This window comes from Sphaeramia orbicularis, chromosome 7, assembly GCF_902148855.1.
Source record: "Sphaeramia orbicularis chromosome 7, fSphaOr1.1, whole genome shotgun sequence".
NCBI classification, from domain to species: Eukaryota; Metazoa; Chordata; class Actinopteri; order Kurtiformes; family Apogonidae; genus Sphaeramia; species Sphaeramia orbicularis.
The window spans coordinates 56,004,362-56,026,591 of NC_043963.1; the positions used below are offsets into that span (position 1 = coordinate 56,004,362).

The window sequence follows — 22,230 nt, forward strand, 5'->3', positions numbered from 1 at the left end:
GACATGAACCCAAGTGGTGTTCTGTTCTTGGACTTCTGTGCTAGTCACAGTTTGTCCAGAACGAACACCATGTTCCAACACAGGGATGTCCATAAGTGCACTTGGCACCAGGACACTCTCGACCGGAGGTAGATGATCAACTTTGTTGTCATGTCATCAGACCTCCAACCGCGTGTTTTGGACACTCGGGTGAAGAGAGGGCAGAGCTGTCAACCGATCACCACCTGGTGGTGAGTTGGATCCGCTGGCAAAGGAGGAAACAGGACAGGCTGGGCAGGCCCAAACGTGTTGTGAGGGTCTGTTGGGAACGTCTGGCAGAGCCTGATGTCAGCATGGTCTTTAACTCTCACCTCCAGGAGAACTTCTCCCAGATCCTGGGGGAGGCTGGGGACATTGAGTCCCAGTGGACCATGTTCTCCACCTCCATTGTCGAAGCGGCTGCTCGGAGCTGTGGTCGCTGGGTCTCCGGTGCCTGTTGTGGCGGTAATCCCCGAACCCAGTGGTGGACCCCGGAAGTAAGGGATGCCGTCAAGCTGGAGAAGGAGTCCCACAGGCCTTGTTGGCCCGTGGGACTCCCGAGGCAGCTGATGGGTACCACTGGGCCAAGCATGCAGCAACCGTAACGGTTGTGGAGGCAAAAACTTGGGTCTGGGTGGAGTTTGGGGAGGCCATGGAGGAGGACTATCGGTCGGCCTTGAGGAAATTCTGGCAAACCATTCGGCGCCTAAGGAGGGGAAAGCAGTGCACCACCAACACTGTTTACAGTGTTGGTGGTGCACTGTTTACTTCGAGGATCTCCTCAATCCAGCTGCCACGTCTTCCATGGAGGAAGCAGAGGCTGAGGTCTCAGAGGTGGACTCATCCATCACCCAAGCTGAAGTCATAGTCACTAGTGTTATAATAATAATCTGTACAGGAGAACCAAAGTGCAAAGTGTTCATTCTTATTGGGTACGGTTCCATGATGTTTTTTAAATCCAATTTATTTTTCCAGAAGAAATTAATCCAGAACTAAAGTACTTTCTCTTCTGTTTCCATGGAAATGTTAAACCCCAATAAAGGTTTACATGAGAAACGTTTATTTGGTCCTAGCAGCCCTTCTGTTAGCTTAGCTTAGCCCTTCTGTTAGCTTGGCTTAGCCCTTCTGTTAGCTTAAGTTAGCATAGTCACTGCATTTCCATGGTCACACGTAGCCAGTTTTTTAAAAGTGATTTGTCGTCTTTTCTCAGTGATTTTGTGAAATCCGATTCTCTCTAATTATTTCTTCAGATCTGCGACTTACTGCACTCATACAATCTGTGGACTGTTGTGTTGACGGAAGTTGGAAAATCTTTTTGTTGAAGGGATGCATGCGCTAAATTAGCTTTGCTTTAGCGTTTTAGCTTTGCATTAGTTTTTATTTCCCAGATTTTCTTCCTGCAGTAAGTCACATGACCATGATCTGAGCCTCAGTTTGTGATCATATTGACCCCAGCGGACTAAAGGAATGATTAGGGAGAACTGAACTGACCAAAATCACTCCTAAAATACTACAAATCACCTCTAAAAGCCTGGCTACGTCTGAGCAGAGGAATGAAGCCATTATGCTAAGCTAGGCTAAGCTAAGCTAACGTTAGGGCTGCAGTTCAAACTGTTTGTCCCACTTGTGGAACTCATTAGTTCAGGACAAATGAATGAATCCAAAGCCAGTGTTGAACTGTTCCTTCAGGGTTTTCCAGGCTGGTAGATCCCATCAGAATATTCCACTGGAACGCTTTGGGAAGACTAGACTGCAGTGCAGATTCTTCCACCGGTGCAGAATGTGTGCGTCATCGCCACAGGACAAGACACTGAGCATGTGCAGAATGGAAGGAATAAAGTCCAAACGGAATAAAGGCTTTACATGTCCAGGAAGAATTTAGACCGCAGTTAAAAGAGGATTAAACCACTGACTTTAATCAGGTTTAAATTTAATCTGAACTTTTCTGTTTCAACTGGAATAAGGTGTTTACATGGACATCTGAAATAGGATCCAACCTGTAATCAGATTAAACCAGGAAGAACAGTTGTCATGGAAACACACGGACTGATTCATCAGTCTCCTGTCTTTATGTTACATCTTTTACTTTACTTTGTATCTTGTTAGCTCTTTGTTGTGTCATTCTTGCCGAGTATGTATCTAACATGTGCAATGAAGAAAATTCAAACCAATTCTTCCCAAATTCATTAAAATTAAAGCAACTAGTCTGTTTATGAGGAGTCAAAAGTACCAATGTTTTGTGTTAAAATGAATGAACTGTGACATCACTGGAGACTAGGGGTGTAAGAAAATATAATTTCTGCAATATATTGCGATATTTAATTTCGCAATACTGTATCGATATCAAGAAGTACTGTATCGATATTTTTAGATATTTATTCAGATGCAGATTTTGTGGAGGTTCATTTTTGTTTTTTTGTTCTTCTTTTTTGTTTATATTTTATTTATTATTATTTAACTCTCTTTTATTAAATGATGTTAGTTCCTTTGTTGGGATCGCACAAAAATATTATGATGTTAGTTGTGAACTAATAGAATCTGAATGTTTGAACAGGATCTGAAACTGGAATGTCTGTGAAACAGAATTTCAGTTTGAACACAAACATTTTGTGATAGAACATTGGATCTTGTTTTGATCAAATGAAAATGTGTTTCATATTTGTGCAGATTTCTGCTGTAATTCAATTTTTCAAGGAAATAATCCTTTTTAAAAAAAGGAACAAACAAAAAATTGCCTTTTTATTGTATATGATCAGTGTACGGAGAAGTCCAGCATCACTTGTTAATTCCTCAAGTACTGTTTGGAAGTTAATAATTTGTGATTGTTTTTTTGGAGCCACAAGTGATCATATTTGGACAAAAGGGCTGGAGGTGTGTGTGTGTAGGGGGGTCATGAGTTAGCTTAGTGTCTCAGTGAAACAGGAAACTTCACCAAGTACTGAATAAAATCATCTAACGCTCTTGGTAATCACATCTGCAAGAGACCGATTTTTTCTGCTGAATAAAAAGATAACGAACAGACGGAGATAACAGAAGTCTTTCATTCAACCTGAAATCTAATTAATGGAGGAAAAATTAGAAGAAGGTACCGGGTCACTTCTTAGAGCAGAGTTTCTCAACCTTTTTCACAAATTTACAGGATGCGACGAACGTTACCACTGAAGACCGGGGGGTTGAGGGTTTTTTTTTGTGTTTTTTCGGGGGGGACTAACACCCCCCATTTCAGTGTCAGCACCCCCCTTTCAGCTTTCTTGTTCCAACCCCCCCCCGACAGTATCCCAACACCCCCTAGGAGAAACATGTCTTAGAGCAGGGGTGTTAAAGTCATTTCAGTTCAGTTCCACATACAGCCTGTTATGCTCTACAGCAGACCAGACCAGTAAAATAACAGCATAAGAACTTAGACATAATGTCAACTCCACAGTTTTCTCTGTGTTTTTGAGTGAAAAAAGGAAAATTCCGTAATGAAAATGTACATCTACGAACTGTACTTGAACATAACATGAACAGATATGAACAACCTGAAAATTCTTAACCCTCTGGTATCTGGGTGTGCCTTTTACGCACACTTTGCATTTTGTGTTAAAAAACTTCATATTATTTTTCACAGTTTAAATAAGGTTAGAATTCAAAAGTTGTTCATTTTTGCATGATCTTTAAAATTCTGTCCACCAACTCAAATGTGCACATTGTAAACAAAAGAAAATGACCAGACTAGCATCTGTCTGCCAAGTGTGCCTAAAATGCACTATTTCTTCCATTTGATCTGTATGATTAGGACTGAGCTGGATTTACAAAAATAAAATCCAATTAGAGCAGAAAAATAAATCAATATATAATATTTAATAGTTTGATTAATAGGTGGTGGGGGGTGTGGGGGGCACTGATCTGCCTCGGCGGAGGTCTGCGCTCTCGCTGAGTGCTTTTCTTGTTGTTTGTTTGTTTCTGTGTTTGTTTGTTTGTTTGTTAGCAAGGTAACTCAAGAAGTTATGGACGGATTTTCATAAAATTTTCAGGATATGTTGATACTGGCACAAGGAAGAAATAATTTAATTTTGGTGATGATCGGGGGGTGTCTGCCTTGGTGGAGGTCTGTGCTCTCCAAGTGCTTTTCTTGTAACTTCTTTTTTTTGCCTATTCAAATAATCATTAATTGAACTAAATCAATGAAAACTAGAAAAGCACTTGGAGAGCACAGACCTCCGCCAAGGCAGATGACCCCCCGGCCGATCACCACCAAAATGTAATCATTTGTTCCTTGTGCCAGTTTCAACATTTCCTGAAAATTTTATCGAAATCCGTCCATAACTTTTTGAGTTATCATGCACACAGTCAGACAAACAAACAAACCCCAATAAAAATATAACCTCCACCATTCCTTGGTGGAGGTAATAACTGATAGATTAATCAGTTGCAGCTCTAATTGCCTTAGCAATTCAATGAGAAGTTCAGTGTTCGTCTAAAGGAGCCTATGAGAGTCTATCCCAGCAGGCAGCAGTGGGATTACAACATGAATATACCTCTGCACTGGCTTCAGTTTGGAGCTGAGGTCCTTGCCCTTTGGATAATACACTAAGTATTCGTACATTGTTTCTCCCCTCCACAATATATAACAACGCTGGTGTTATACATAGTGTAATAATGTTTACGGATGCTGTATCTTGTTTTTTTATGTAGTTTCCAATAGATTGAGAATATTCAGTGGATTGTGTGAAGTGCTTCTACCACTGACCCAAACATCTAATTATAAAGCAAACAAATGTTGGCATTTTGAACACACAGCAGAATATATAGATCCAAGGGACTCATTACCCACGTTAAGATCCATAATTGATCCCCAAGTGATGGAAATGATTGGTTTTTACAGACGCTCCACTTTAACTCCTCGCACATAAAAGTGCAAGCAGAGCAAAATGTAGTAATTGCCAGGCAGCTGTAACACAATAAATGCCTAATTGGTCTGTATTCAACGCTTCCATAAAAGCATCGCATGTGACATTCTGTACAATGGTGCCATTTTACCACAAGCCCAAAGCAAAGCAAGGTGAGGAGAGAAAGTAGGCTGCAATTATGGTGGGAACTCATTTCCACGGACGCTCGGCATAATTAATCAACCTTTACAGTGGTGGGGTCAGGAAAAAGTCAGAGTCGTCACGAAAAGTATTGAAAAAGGCTTAAGATGAAAAGAGGCTGAGTGACTGTCTGTCTGTCACCCCTGACCTTTGTCCTTCTGTTCTTTTAAACTCTCTAATTATACGATCCTGTAAAAAAGAAAGTCATTTGGATCCACATTAAAGGCGTATTATATTCCACCGTTTGGCTGATAATGTCATTTATTCAATGTTTCAGGTAATGTACACTGTAAAAAAAAAAAACCCATAAAATAACGGTATTATTCCGGCAGCAGGAGTGCCAAAAAATACTGTTAAATAACAGAAACTAACCATCTCCTAAAAATATGGTAATTATCCATAATTACAATACAGTTTTTTTGCCCTAACTTTATATGAGATTTTGCATATTTTTTTTTGCTTTTTATTGTTTAATAAAGAATATTTACATTATTAAATATTAACATTAAAACAATCCAATTCCCTATATATATATATATATATATATATATATATATATATATATATATATATATATATATATATATGTATATATATATATATATATAAATCATTTTCAGTGAGACTCAGTTGTCCAATCCACTGATAAAAACTGTATTTGGACAGTTTATCAGTGCTTATACATGTTATACATTCACAAAAATACATTTAGTCAACATTTTTGTTGTGAAACCTCCTGTAATTACACAAGATATTTGTCAATTAACAAACAAGTCTGGTTCAACTGACAGAACTAATACTTCTGTTACCGTTAATTGTCAGTAATTTTATCTGGTTTTATTTATTTATTTATTTTACAGTATTAAAATTTAAATCTCGTAAATAGGAAAGAAATATTTGTGAAATTATGATACATTTGCAAATGTATTTTAACTGTATTTTTCTGTGAAACAAAAAAAATTGAAATTTTATGGTTATTCACAGTTACAGTTTTTTCCTGTTCTTTTCCATTTGACATGTAAAATCACAGTCTGTTTTTGTCATTTCATTGATATTTTCCTCTATCTGAAAAATGCAGGAAAAATCTGTCAAATAAACAGTGAAAATTCTATTAATTACAGTTTTTTTTTTTTTTACAATGTACAAAGGAGTTAAATGTGTGGCAGGATTTTTTGGCTCATTCAAGGCATTGGAAGGAGCTCCATCTGTGGAGGAGGAGGATGGGGGGGGTAATGTAAACATCCACGCTCACCAAATCCATGCTAGTGAGTAACGGTCCGTAAGTAGCCGAGGCGGACGCTGCATAATTAGAGCTGACATATTTGTTGATGCGTGTTGTTTCCGTGCTGGATGAATGTACAGAAAGTCTTTGTCATAGTTTACTAGAAGAACGATGATTCATGCTTTTGATGAGTGGGCTGCAGAGTGGACCATGCAGACAAACATATGGATCACACAGAAATGGAGACTGACAGAAAGGCTGGAGGCTATATCAATCCAATCCAACTTTATTTGTAAAGCACTTTAAAACAACTGCAGTGGACCAAAGTTCTGTACAGAAGAAAAAATAAAACCAGAATAGAAAAATAAAATACAGAATAGATTTAAAGACAGAGAAACTGTACAAAACAGGAAAAAAAAAGTGCTATAGAGAAGAATATATAAAACCCAAATAAAAGAATAAGATACAAAAATAGATTAAAAAGCCATACAATTAAAAACAACAATATAAATAAATAAATAAATAAATAAATAAATAAATAAATAAATAAATAGAACAGATAAATAAGAACAATAAACCACTACCAAAAAACCCAAAAAAACAAAATTGAATAAAGATAACGCCTTCAAACATCTCACATGGTTTCAAAAGCTAAGGAGAAAAGATGGGTTTGAAGAAGGGATTTAAAAACAAAATGTGTCCAAGCTACTGCGGCTGCGTTCAGATGCAGGTAAATGTGGCCCAAATGGGATTTTTGGGCCCATATCTGATCTGTTAAAGACAGTTTGAACGTTGGATGGTACTTTGTCTCATTTCTTTTGGTTCTGTTCCTCATTGACAGGTTTCTGGTCTAAAATATTTGACTGGTTTACAGCTTTTTATGTTTTTAATCTATTCTTGTATTTTATTCTTTTATTCAGGTTTTATCTATTCTTCTGTATATTTATTTATTTGTAATCTATTCTTGTATTTTACTCTGTTATTTTGGTTTTTATTTATTCTTGTGTACAGCAGTTTGGTCCACTGTGGTTGTTTTAAAGTGCTTTACAAATACAGTTGGATTGGCCTGGTTCTCCAGGGCCTATAGAATATAAAAGTTCTGCCTGAACCAGGACTTACTATTTTTGGCTGTTCTCAGAAAAGTTATTATCGTTAACGAAAACTAACGAAATGATGAAAACTAGAATTGAAAAAACATTTTCGTTAACTGAAATAAATAAAAACGATAATTAAAAGAAAAAAAACATAATTAACTGAAACCTTATTGTGTTTACAAAACTAACTAAAACGGATAAAAATTATGGATCAAATTCCCTTCGTCTTTGTCAATGTCGGATTGATATGAAATTGAAATATGATTTATTTCACTCCAGCAATTTTAGCTGTTGGCACCATATGACACTTTACAGTCCGTCACTTGGTTTAGTCGTCTTCTGGTCCCCACTGCACCTGGAAACATGGAGACTAAAGCAGCAGAGTCCTGTCTGGGATTTATGTGAGTACGACGACAGAGAAGAAGAGAAAAGAGACCACTGAACTACAACTAAACTACAACTGAACTACAACTGAACTACAACTGAACTACAACTGAACTACAACTGAACTACAACTAAACTACAACTGAACTACAACTGAACTACAACTAAACTACAACTGAACTACAACTGAACTACAACTAAACTACAACTAAACTACAACTGAACTACAACTAAACTACAACTGAACTACAACTGAACTACAACTAAACTACAACTGAACTACAACTAAACTACAACTGAACTACAACTGAACTACAACTAAACTACAACTGAACTACAACTGAACTACAACTAAACTACAACTGAACTACAACTGAACTACAACTAAACTACAACTGAACTACAACTGAACTACAACTAAACTACAACGAAGCATTTAGAAAATAACAAAAACTAATAAAAACTATCAAACCTGCTCTAAAAACGAATTAAAACGAACTGAATTAGAGAAAAAAAGTCCAAACTAAATCACACTAAACTAGAATGAAAAATCCCAAACTATTAGAACCTTGGTTCTCAGACTGTTGGGAAGTGACCTGCAACCCTCCAGCGTCCACTGGAACTTGGACTGCTAATGGCTAAGAGGCTGATATTAAAAGAATGGAAGTCTCCAAATCCTCCTCCTTTTCAAGCGTGGGTCACTGATTTGTTTTCATTAAAACAGAAGAAAAGCTCCGGTCTTTGAACACCTGTTCTGTGAACACTTTTTCAAATGCTTGACTGTTTCTCATATACTTAGACGAATTTAAAGGTGGGGTCTGAGATCTTAGAAAAACAGTTCCAGCGGCTACATTTGGAAGATACTCCATTCAACAGTCCACACCCCTTTGTTCAGACGTCCCTCTGAAGCCACGCCTCCAGTGTACTGACACGCCCAGTGCTTGTTCCTGAGGGTTCACCAACGCTGCACAGCAACAGTTCCCCCAGCTCCAGCTCCAGCCCCGGATACAGCCCCCAGCCCCAACCCTGACCCCAGCTTCAATCCAGTCATACCTCATTCAGTCTCCTCTAATTAACGAATTGTTCTTTCTGTATAAAACTGCTTCTTATTGTAAAAGTGTTGATGTAAACAGTGCTGTGTGCCATTCTTCATGTATGTATTGGTGGAACAGAAGCAGGATGGATCAGCACCATACTCCAGATTGAACCTGTACAAATAAAACATGTGATATGGAGGAGAGAATCTGGGAAGAAAAACTGGGGAATCCAAAAGAAGAGAAGATTTGTTTTTCAGCTCAGTTCAGTTCAAATAGAACTTGTCCATTTGTGACATGAAAATATAGCATTAATTGTGCTGAAATGGTTCATTTTGGAGCTGAAAACATAGTTCATATGAGCATCAACATGTTGAACAGAACTGAAATCCTGTCCATTTGAACAACTGTCATTTACCAACACAAAGTTCCTTTGGATTCACTGAGACTGATTTAATATGAACACAGACACACAGAAGAGCTCTGAGCACATTTGAGCCGACATATATATATATATATATATATATATATATATATTTTTTTTTTTTTTTCTTTGCCAGTGCACAGCTAGTTCTGCAGTAGGTCATGTGTGATACTCAGCTGTTTCAGGTGTCACGTTATTTCCGATGCGTCTGAAATTAGATGAATTAAATCTCATTTTGTTTAATTTTTTTTTTAAGTGATAGAAACACTTGCCTCTCTTTGAAGTTTTCTTTACAAGGTTGAACTTCCTATCACTTTCTTGCTCAACAGTGATTTTGCTGCTGCTTCTAATAGTTTACATCACTATTATCCACTCCATGTCTTAATTCAGTCAAGCAAGATACTAAATTAGCCTGAATGACACTAAGGTAGAGAACTTCATCACCTTGAAATAAGCACTATGTAATATGTAATTAATGTTAATAGTGTTGAGAGGCAACTTCCTCCAATTAGGACTATGTTTACAAAATGTCTGCCTTTCATCGGATGAGATACTCCGACAAGAGTTTAATCTGTGCGTCGAATCTCCTTCAGCTCCACTTCAAACACAAAAGTTTCGTTGGAACTCCTCTCCACACTTTTTCACGCTGACACTTCTACCTTGAGGAAAGTGCTCAGAGTTTGAAGGCGTCTTGACACTTTCCAGTTCCACCCAGTGCCTGCAGTACAGACTCTGCTGTCGACTGACACTACCATCATCAACTCAAAGGTTGGATTTTGTCTCTGTAAGGGATGCATACGGTGTCAAGAATGTGTTTAGGAGAACTGGATGTTATGTTGTCGGATGGTGTCCTGTTCATCCATACCGACAGAAACACAGCATCCACGAAAGCACAGGTGTCAAACATGCGTCCTGGGGGCCAAATATGTCCCAGCAAAGGGTCCAGTTCGGCCCCTTGGATGTTTTTGCCAAGTGCAAAAATTCCACAGTCTTAACTGAATTAAGCAAAAAAAAGTTTAGCTTGAATTAAGCCAAAAAAAAAAAAAAAATCTTCAATTAAGTAAAAAAAATCTTCAATTAAGTAAAAAAAATCTTGAATTAAGCAAAAAAAGTCTAGAATTAACAACTTTTTTTTTTTTTTTTTTTCGTTTTAGTGCAAAAAATAACATTAAATTATGAAAATATTTACATTTCCAAACTATCCTGAAACAACAAAATGTGAATAACCTGAACAAACCTGAACAACCTGAAATGTCTAAAGAAAATTAAGCACAATTTTAACAGTTTTTCTGCCTGTTCCTCAGTGTTTAGTGTCTTTGTAGATCCATAATGCACATGCAGAAATGATAAGTTGAGGCAGAATATTGTTAAATTTGCACTAAATTTTCATAGGTTTTTAATTTAAATATCAGTTTTTTCAGGTTTTTTTTTTGTTTTTTGGATAGTTTATAAAAGTAAGTATTTTCATAATTTAATGGAGTTTTTTTTACACTAAAACAAAGACAAAATTTGGAGTTATCATTATATACACATTATAGGTTATTATGTTATTATTTTTCTGGTCTGACCCACTTCAGATCAAATTTAGCTGAATATGACCCCTGAACTAACATGAGTTTGACACCCCTGGACTATCACCTAATTACAAGATCTTGTAATTATGATTAAAAAAAAATAAAAAAAAATGAAGCCCATTATCACATAGCGTGTAATTTACTGATGAAAAGTCACTGTTCCCAATAGAATAAAGTAGAAGCTCACATTATGAGTTTACTCACTTTACAAATTAATTTTCTCTATTCAGGTTTTGCACACACGTCACATGATCACGTGGTTTTCTGTTTACGACGCCATATCGGTAGGCAAGCTTTCCTTGGATCGTACAGTTATCCATTGTTGGTGATCTTTCTCTTTCTCCTGTGTAGATCTACAATAACATAAAGCTTTAAGCAGTGTTACTATGGTAACCACATGTGTTGCGGTTGGTTGCGATAGAGTTTCATGTGACGTATGCATACATTCAGTCTGGGAGGAGGAAGTCACACCGAGTTCGTAGCATATTAAAGGATGGACCCGCTAAACCCCTGTTAAAGGATGGACCCGCTAAACTCCTGTTAGAGGATGGACTCGCTAAACTCCTGTTAAAGGATGGACCTGCTAAACTCCTGTTAAAGGATGGACCTGCTAAACTCCTGTTAAAGGATGGACCTGCTAAACTCCTGTTAAAGGATGGACCTGCTAAACTCCTGTTAGAGGATGGACCCGCTAAACTCCTGTTAAAGGATGGACCCGCTAAACCCCTGTTAAAGGATGGACCTGCTAAACTCCTGTTAGAGGATGGACTCGCTAAACTCCTGTTAAAGGATGGACCTGCTAAACTCCTGTTAAAGGATGGACCTGCTAAACTCCTGTTAAAGGATGGACCTGCTAAACTCCTGTTAAAGGATGGACCTGCTAAACTCCTGTTAAAGGATGGACCTGCTAAACTCCTGTTAAAGGATGGACCTGCTAAACTCCTGTTAGAGGATGGACCCGCTAAACTCCTGTTAAAGGATGGACCCGCTAAACTCCTGTTAAAGGATGGACCCGCTAAACTCCTGTTAAAGGATGGACCCGCTAAACTCCTGTTAAAGGATGGACCCGCTAAACTCCTGTTAAAGGATGGACCCGCTAAACTCCTGTTAAAGGATGGACCAGCTAAACTCTTATTAAAGGATGGACCTGCTAAACTCCTGTTAAAGGATGGACCTGCTAAACTCCTGTTAAAGGACGGACCAGCTAAACTCTTATTAAAGGATGGACCCGCTAAACTCCTGTTAAAGGATGGACCAGCTAAACTCTTATTAAAGGATGGACCTGCTAAACTCCTGTTAAAGGACGGACCAGCTAAACTCTTATTAAAGGATGGACCTGCTAAACTCCTGTTAAAGGATGGACCTGCTAAACTCCTGTGTGCCATTTATTCCTTCTCTTTCACTAGTATCAGTTCTGCATACAGACCGTTGGGTTCCACTGGTGGCAGCGCTGGTTCTGTGTAGAGTTATTACCGCGGTTAGCCTAGCTTCTCAGTATAGTTAGTGTAGCTTCTCAGTATAGTTAGCCTAACTTCTCAGTATAGTTAGCCTAGCTTCTCAGTATAGTTAGTGTAGCTTCTCAGTATAGTTAGCCTAACTTCTCAGTATAGTTAGCCTAGCTTCTCAGTATAGTTAGTGTAGCTTCTCAGTATAGTTAGCCTAACTTCTCAGTATAGTTAGTGTAGCTTCTCAGTATAGTTAGCCTAGCTTCTCAGTATAGTTAGTGTAGCTTCTCAGTATAGTTAGCCTAACTTCTCAGTGTAGTTAGTGTAGCTTCTCAGTATAGTTAGCCTAACTTCTCAGTGTAGTTAGTGTAGCTTCTCAGTACAGTTAGCCTAGCTTCTCAGTATAGTTAGTGTAGCTTCTCAGTATAGTTAGCCTAACTTCTCAGTATAGTTAGCCTAACTTCTCAGTATAGTTAGCCTAGCTTCTCAGTATAGTTAGCCTGCGTGCCTGTTGCCTTAGCGGTGTGTAAAAACAGAACAGTCCTCATGTGGTCCGGTGCTGCAGACCCTTTAAACCTCCAGGAGGACTTCCCCTGGACCATCACCTACAGACACAGTGGGTGTGGATCTACCTGCTCCCTTTGAGTTTCCTCAGCTGGGTGAGGCAGATGGAAGTGGGCGGAGCTACGGCGGGCGACACCGCTGAGTTCAGCTGGAGCTGGAGACAATACTGCCCCCCCGTCTGTGCCGGTCTGCTGTAACTATGGGACAGCCTTCCACATGAGGTCCAGTCACGTGATGCAGATGGGCGGGGCTTTAGGACACAGACAGTTCATGGAGCGTTTCCAGTGAACATCTGGGCTGGTTCACCAGTTCAGAGCCTGCAGGTGTACGGCTGATGGGAGCCGGCTGGAGCTGGGAACACTGGTTTGACCTCCCAGTTGCGCGCACATCACTGTTGGTAGTGAACATGTAAACTCATCTATTGCACAATTTACATTTTGCTTATTTCTGAGGGTAATGGAAAGCCAGCTAGTGAACAGCCCACTGAACTACTACCCCCCCCCCCCCCCTGTATTCCCTGTGCTTTTTTCAGTGAATGTATTCGTGCTCTGTCTCATCTCATCCACTGAACTGGCTTGACGTCGTTGTGTTGTCCATTTAGTCGTCGTACCACTGAATGTGCGCTGTTCGCGTGCAGAGCGCCTCTCACATTCTCCTCTAATGCAGCTCAGAAACATCATTTGAAGTTTGTGTTCACTGACCTTCGACCGTCTAAGAGATGGATGGAGCTACCGTGTTGCTGCCCAGTGGTTTGTGAATTGCCATTTTGAACTTTCTACTAAATGCCAGCTCTCCGACCACTAAATGAAACAGTAAATGCTCAGTGAAGCGAAGTCATGTGACGGTCCTGTTGGTGTGACTTACCAACCATAATATAGATGAGCTGTGTGTCCAGGAACAGGAGTTTAATTCAGCAAAAAGAAGCTTTGACAATTCTATTTAGTGGGTGAAGGAGTGTGACCACAGGGACTTTGGGAAATAAATGATTAATGTCATGTGTTTTGGAGAGAAATTCAATGTAAGTGTATGGGAGCCAGAGTAATATCTAATGGCCATCAGTGGTATTACACTTACATCCAAAATATTTCCATATTCGCTTTATGTGGTGTAAAGTTGCAGTGCTTGTTTTTTTTTTTTTTTTTTTTTTTTTTTTTTTTTTTTTTTTAGTTTTGTTTTGATTTGGCGCTATATAAATAAAATTTGATTGACTGATTGACAAAAAATTGAATAATTACCCCTCAGGTGGTCTGGGAGAACATAAGACATGCATCTCCACTCCAGTGTTTTCAGGCTGTAGAACATCTACTCTGTGAGTCAAACTTTGGCAAATCACAGCCATTTTCAGACAGGTACAAGGGTTAGACACATGACTGACAGATCTAATCACCAATCACTGATCAGATTCCATCAGATGTGACCAGACCACAGTTCTCTGCTCTGCTTGTTTGGGAAAGGTTTGATTAACCCACTGGTTTCCAACCTTTTTTGTCTCGAGACCCCATTTTAACATCAGAAATTTCTGGTGACCCCAGACATTCAAAACGGAGACTTTTTTTTTTGCTAAAAAAAATTCATTTGTTTTTGATCATGTAATAATTTGCTATACTATGTTGCAAATAAACGTTAATTTCAGAGGACATTTAGTCTATGTAATGTCTGTTATTGTGGACAGAGGCAGTAAATCCAGGTGTAGATTAAAGGGTCAGGATCTGTCCAGTCAGTCCAGCTGGGATTTACAAGGAGGACAATTAATACTGAACAAACAAGAACTGAAACTATGAATTATGAAAGAGCTGCAGCATCTGAAACTGACCACAGTGAACATTTGACACAGAAACAGAACCACAGTGCTGCAGTTTCACACTCAGTTTGTCTTTTATGGATTGGGATTGTCTCTGTCAACTCACCATATATTTTTTATTAGCAAGTTTTTGTTTTTATTTTCATCAGTTACTAGAAATTTCAGGTAAGTAAGTCAGTAAGTAAGTAAATTTTATTTATAGAACAGTTTTCACAGACAGAGTCACAAGGTGCTTTATCAAATCAAATCAAATCAAATCAAATTTACAGAAACCCAACAGAATCCTCCAGGAGCAAACACTAGTGACTGGTGACAGTGGAAGGAAAAACTACCTTTAACAGGTTTAAACCTGGAGCAGAGCCAGACTGAGGAGGATGGACGAGTGACAGGACCAGCTGGGGTTAAAGAGAGAGAGTAAAGGAGGAGAAAAGAGAGAGCGATAGAGATAGAGAGAGACTTGGGGAGAGGGGGGAGGTAGGGGGAGACACATGGAGTACATGTAACACTGTAAAGTAGTAACTTTACACTGCGAAAAACAAAACAGTACAAATAAAATACAATTAGAATACCTGTAAAACACAATAAAATACCATTAAAAACAGTTTAAAATATGATGAATACAGAAAGTGTAATCAGTTTGTAGCAGCCCTGAGTCAGGTGGGAAATTCCAAAGCCTGTTTGAACAGGAGTGTTTGGAGGTGTTTTTTCAAACTCTCTCCAGAGTCCATGGACCGTAAGTGTAGAGGCAGGTCATTCCACAGACGTGGTGCTACAGCTGTAAAGGACCTGTCAGCCCGTGTGCTCAAACAGGTGTGTGGAACCATCAGCAGGTGTGTGGAACCATCAGCAGGTGTGTGGAACCATCAGCAGGTGTGTGGAACCATCAGCAGGTTCTGTTCTGCAGACCTCGGGCTACGAGCCCAGCTGTAGGGCTGGATCAGGATCAGGGCAGTAGTGTATGCAGGGGCCTGGCCATGGAGAGCCTGGAAAGTTAGCACCAGAATTTAAAATGAAAACGATCTAAAACAGGAGCCAGTGGAGTGATTTAAGAATGGGAGTGATGTGGGCTCTCCGGTTTGTGCGGGTCAGAAACCTTGGTGATCCCATTTGAATTCCAGGCGATCCCACGTGGGGTCCCGACCCCAAGGTTGAAAAACACTGTTCTAATAATTGTGGATGTAGACGACCAAAACTGGTGTTAGCTTTGATTCAACGAATGTCACAAATGTCACAAAAATGGACGACAACAAAAACTCCATCCAAGTACACACAGGGGCACCGTTACCAGCTGTGGGCCCCATGAAAGCCTGATCGTTGTGGACCCTACAGAAACTGACTGTCTTCTCAATCTGTCGGAACTGGGGGAGGGGGGGGTATGTACGTGTGGGTGCAGTCCATAAACGTCACTTATGATACTGTGAAAACAAAAACGAAACTTAACATGCTTTCAACGTTCCCCCCCTGACCAAGGTTCTAATAGTTTGGGATTTTTCATTCTAGTTTAGTTTTATTTAGTTTGGACTTTTTTTTCTCTAATTCAGTTTGTTTTAATTCGTTTTTAGAGCAGGTTTGATAGTTTTTATTAGTGTTTGTTATTTTCTAAATGCTTAGTTGTAGTTCAGTTGTAGTTTAGTTGTAGTTTAGTTGTAGTTCAGTTGTAGTTCAGTTGTAGTTCAGTTGTAGTTTAGTTGTAGTTCAGTTGTAGTTCAGTTGTAGTTCAGTGGTCTCTTTTCTCTTCTTCTCTGTGCTCCTATTCAAATCAATCCCAGACAGGACTCTGCTGCTTTAGTCTCCATGTTTCCAGGTAGAGTGGGGACCAGAAGACGACTGGAAACCACAAGTGAACACAAGTGACGGAGCAAAAAGTGTCGTATGGAGACAGCACAGAAAACTGAGAGAGACAAAGAAATCGATTTCCTATCAATCCGACACTGACAAAGACGAAAACGAAGGGAATTTGATCCATAATTTTTATTCTATTTAGTTAGTTTTGTAAACACACAATACAGTTTCAGTTCGTTATGTTTTTTTTCTTTTAATTATAGTTTTTATTTCTTTCAGTTAACGAAAATGTTTTTACAATTCTAGTTTTCGTCTTTTCGCTAGTTTTCATTAACAATAATAACCTTGCTCCTGACTTCTACACCTCTCTTATACAGCAGATCTTACACAAAATTTTCCCAACTTCTATATCCACTGGACCCCCTCTGCTGCTCTATGCCCCCCCCCACACACACACACACAAATACTGGGCTCCATGAATTTGTCATGTTCACCCCCCACCCCCACCCCACCCTTATTGGCACCCCACAGTACACATGTAAAAATCTTCTGTGCAGAATCTTTAAGTGTCATAAAGGAAACAAAAGTGATTAGCATGCCAAGTCTGACCTCTATTAGACCTGGTGTTCAACCGAACTGTGAAAGACACAAATCGTTTGAAGAAGCGATTCGACACAATGATTCATTACTTTGCACCAAGATCTGCAAAAAATCATTTGCAGAGGACAACTGTATTTGAATTACAGCTTTAAAAAAGAATGTTTTATGGATGCATTTGTGTTCATGGGTCTGTCTAGTGCAGGGCTTTCAAACTCATTTCCTTTCAGGTTCCACATTCAACCCGATTTGATCTCAACTGGCCTGGACCAGTAAAGTAATAGCATAATAACCAATAAATAATGACAAGTTTGTTTTAATGCAAAAAAACCCCATTAAATTATGAAAATACTTACTTTTATAAACTATCCAAATAAAAAAGATGTGAATAACTTGAAAAAACAGAAATTTCTTCAGAAAAATCAGTGTAATTTTCTCAGTCTTCTTCCTCCACTTCTCATTAGTCCATGTGCATTCTGGATCAGATCTCCAAAGACACTAAACACTGAGGAACAGGAAGAAAAGAGTTCAAACTGGACTGAATTTAATACAGACATTTCAGGTTGGACACATTTGTTCAGGTTAGTCACATTTTATTGGTACAGGAGAGTTTGGAAATGGAAAGAGTTTCAGAATTTAATGTGATTTTTTGCACTAAAACAAAGACAAATATTTAAAGTTGTCATTATTTACAGACGTAATGTAATATAATTTTTTTCCCCATCAAACCCAGTAGTAAATCTGCAGTGGTTCTTTTGTGTGGGTTCTTCTGCTGTTATTATTGGACTGTAGATCAGATTGGTCTGGATGTGGAACCCACACTAACATGAGTTCCACAGCCTGGACTGTGGAATTTATACACTTTGGAAATTCATCTCCGGGGTCGGACTGGAACCTTTGGGGGGACACATTTGGCCCCAGGACGCATGTTTGACAGCCCTGATCTAGTGGAATGTTTCCAGTCCTGCTGTCAGACTGACTTTCCTGTAATGCCCAGGTGTTAAACATGCGTCCCGGGGCCCAAATCCGGCCCACCAAAGGGTCCAGTCTGGCCCTGTAGGATGAATTTGTGAAATGCAAAAATTACACTGAAAGTATTAACAATCAGTAGTGTAAAAATCATTCTATTTCAGGTTCCATACATACACATATAAACCAACTACATCTCGATTGGGTCAGACCAGAAAAATACTGTCATAATGAGCTATAGCAGGGCTGTCCAACTCATGTTAGTTCAGTTCCACATTCAGCTAAATTTGATCTGCAGTGGGTTGAACCAGTAAAATAAGAACAAAATAATATAGAAATAATGACAACTGCAAACTATTCTCTATGTTTTAGAGCGAAAAAAGTAAATTTACATTATAAAAAGGTTTACATCTACAAACTATCCTTTCAAAAGATGTGAATAACATGAACAAACTGAAAAAATCAGTGTAATTTTAACACTATTTTGCCTCAGTTTATCATTTACACATGTTCATTAGAACTGACAGATCACAGTGGATCTACAAACACACAAAACATTTAATAACAGACAGAATATTGGTAAAATTGTACTGACTTCTCTTAAGACATTTCAGGTTGTTCATATTTGTTCAGGTTATTCACATTTTTTGCAAAATTATACTTTGTTTTAGTGTAAATACATGAAAATATTTACATTCACAAAGAGAAACATTTGCAGTTGTCATTATTTCTATTTTATTATGATAGTATTTGACTGGTCCTGCCCACTGCAGATTGAATTGGTCTGAATGTGGAACCTGAACTAAAAGGATTGTTCATATTTTAGTGTAATTTTTGCATTTCTCAAATTCATCCCCAGGGCCGGACTGGACGCTTCGGTGGGCCAGATTTGGCCCCTGGGCCACATGTTTGACACCTGTGAGCGATAAATAATGACAACTGCAGATTTGATCTTTGAGCGTAAAAAAAAAAAAGTTAAATTACATGAAAATGTTTAAATTAACAAACTATCCTTTTACAAAAAAATGTGAATAATCTGATGACATATGAACAAGGTGAAATGTCTTAGGGTGTCCCATTTTTGGGACTTCTTTTCTGATCCAGCTCTTAATTTGACCAGTTAATCTCTTATATATATTATACATGAGGCCCCTGGTCCTCAAAGACCAGAGCTTTTCCATCGGTATTAACAACAACATATCATTGACCCACGCTGGAAAAGGAGGAGGATTTGGGGACTTCCATTCTTTTAACCCTTTCATGCATGAATTAAGAGAACCTTAATGGGTCCAAACACAGTCATGTCCCGTCAGAGAGCGAACTTTAATTGATCACCATTCCAACAATTATTTCAATATAAAGTAACTCCTTGTTTTGGATAATCCCTTATGGTCCAACTAAAGCAAAAATGAATTTAAAAGTAAAAATGGGGGTCAAATTGTCTCTAAAATGTCCCTTCAGAGACATTTTAAATACTGTTTTTCGACCCTAGGGTGTCCCATTTTTGGGACTTCTTTTCTGATCCAGCTCTTAATTTGACCAGTTAATCTGTTATACATTAGTAATTCCCCCCAAAAATGTTGTCCATACAGTTTCAGAACCCCCCCCCCCCCCCTCCATCTTTACGGTGCCCATCAGCCCAGTGCAGAAAACCCGTTTTTAATGGAAAATCCTGCATTTGTGGGTTACTTCTGCCATATCTGCTCATGCAAATGTCATATTAGAGGTTTTGGGGGATGCTGCTGTCGTTTATGAAGGTCTCAGATCATGTACAGGTCAAAGGTCACATGATCTTAGACCAGGTCAAGGTCATTTGACACTGAAAAATGGGTCCAGTCCCAGGTTTTTGCAGATTTCTTTCTGTCCTAGTCTGATTTCACAGATCTGCACTCAGGGCTTTGACTGGAGAACATCTGATCCTACAGTACCCATCTGGTACCCTCCCTTTAATGCAGGTACCGACAAATGCAGGATTTTCCATTAAAAATGGGTTTTCTGCACTGGGCTGACGGGCACCCTAAAGATGGAGGTGGGGGGGGGTCTAAAACTTTACAGATTGGGCTGAAATCTTTTGGGGAGTTACTAATATACAAGAGATTAACTGGTCAAATGAAGAGCTGGATCGGAAAAGAAGTCCCAAAAATAGGACGCCCTAAAATGTCTTGAGAAAAGTAAATGCAATTTTATCAGTATTCTACCTGTTACTAAATGTTTTGTGTATTTGTAATTGTAATGTCAGTTGTAACGCACATGTATAAATGACAAACTGACCACCTGAGGCAGAATATTGTTAAAACTGTGTAGAGGGAAAAATGATTTTTTGCTGATTCATTCTGTCTAAGCATTTTGTCTAAACTTTGTACTTGTCATTCTGACGATGTTAGACTTTGTACTTGCTATACTGAGCAAATCAATAGAATGTAAGCAAAACCAGATACTGTAGGGACATGTGATGGAACTGAGGTCAGCATGTTTACATGACCTGCACAGTATAAAGGCTGTTTGACTTCTATGCGTCTTTGTCCAGTCTTAGCAGACTGCACCCTGTTTGGCCAAACAGCGAGACTTTATCTCTGAATGTGTGTGTTGACCATTGCTGCTTATTGTTGGTTGTTCACTTCAATTTGAAACATTATTGTGTAATAAAATTTAAAACTCTACTGGGTTATTGTGCTTCTTTCATTCTCACCGTAAAATCTAGGCCCCGACAAACTGCACTTGTTTTTCTTAAGACAATTCAACTTGTTCACGTTATTCATTTTTTTAAGGAAACAGAGTAGATATAAACATTATCATGATGTAATTTTACTTTTTTCACTGGTATTATTTGACTGGTTCGACCCACTTCAGATCATATTAGGCTGAAAGTGGAACTGAACTAAAATGAGTTTGACACCTCTGCTGTGATGGAAAAGATTCAGAACAGGGAACTGCAGAAATATTCACAATGCAATGACTAGACATGAGGAAATAAAGAACTATGTAAATGAATTCACAAAATTATATAATTTTATCATGAAACTTTGAGATGATTAAAAATGTATTGAAAATTTGACATAATATCATTTGCTATTCCTGTTTCAAACATCCGCTCATTATTCTGCAGTATGAAGTGTTATGGATTGCATTTTTTTTTTTATTCCATTCAGTGGCTTTATTCCAAAATGTCCTCTTTACAAAGTCCGCTTTTATATCAGAGTGGCATTTTTCCCAGTGGCCCTTTTCTTTTAGAAGGAGGATTTTTCTAAAGTGTAGATCTCAGAGGTAGGATGACAGCTCTACTCACAGTGCTACACATGACATGGTGTCATTAGAACAGAGTTTTGCAGCCCTGTGATAGAAATGTCTGCACAAGAGCCTGGAGAAGAGAGTCTGCACTTCTGTGTTGGTGAGGACTGGACTAAGGACAGGGCATGACGACATGATACCGCTGTAGAGAACCAGTGGTAACATGATAGCCTTTAAACAGCTGAGCACACACTTTATTTTCCTGCACATGTCCAACACTGACAGAAAATACATGGAATAAAACAGGAGAACTCTGCAGTAACAGTCCCCTTATAGATGATCCAATATTAGGTGATTAACCCTTTCATTCACAGTGGTCACTCCAGTGGTCACTCCAGTGGACAGTTCTTCTCCAGCTGTTCTCTTGTATATTCATGGGTTTGGTTGTTTCAGTTCCATATCAGCCAACACAGTGGACACTCATGCACCATCCCATAATAATACACTGACATTTAGACCAGTACTGGAACTTTGCTGTTCTAGATAAATCTGATCTGCACTGACATGTTTGAGTGTGAAAAAATTGCTAATTGTTATTTGACTGTAATTAAAAATTTATTTTTCTTTTCTAACCCATTAAGACCCAAACATCCACCATCTACCAAAATCTTCTACAGATATAAACTGTTTAACCCAGGGCTGTCAAACATGCGTCCCGGGGGCCAAATGTGTCCCGCCAAAGGGTCCAGTTCAGCCCCTGGGATGTTTTTGCCAAGTGCAAAAATTCCACAGTCTTGAATTGAATTAAGCAAAAAAAAACAAAACAAAAAAATTAGCTTGAATTAAGGAAAAAATCTTGAATTAAGCCAAAAAAAAAAAAAAAAAAATCTTCAATTAAGTAAAAAAAATCTTCAAGTAAGCCAAAAAAAAATCTAGAATTAACAACTTACATTTTTTTTCTTTGTTTTAATGCAAAAAAATAACATTGAATTCTGAAAATATTTCCATTTCCAAACTCTCCT

At 38.6% G+C, this 22,230-nt stretch overlaps 1 long non-coding RNA gene across 1 annotated transcript; it reads right to left on the bottom strand.

Moving 5' to 3' along the window:
- Positions 1-287: 287 nt before the first annotated feature.
- LOC115423063 (uncharacterized) lies at positions 288-21,927 on the bottom strand. The gene is made up of 3 exons (XR_003935902.1): positions 21,917-21,927; positions 20,374-20,376; positions 288-441 (listed from the first exon to the last, which is right to left on the bottom strand). It is a non-coding gene; the product is annotated as an uncharacterized LOC115423063 (long non-coding RNA).
- Between the last annotated feature and the right edge of the window lie 303 nt (positions 21,928-22,230).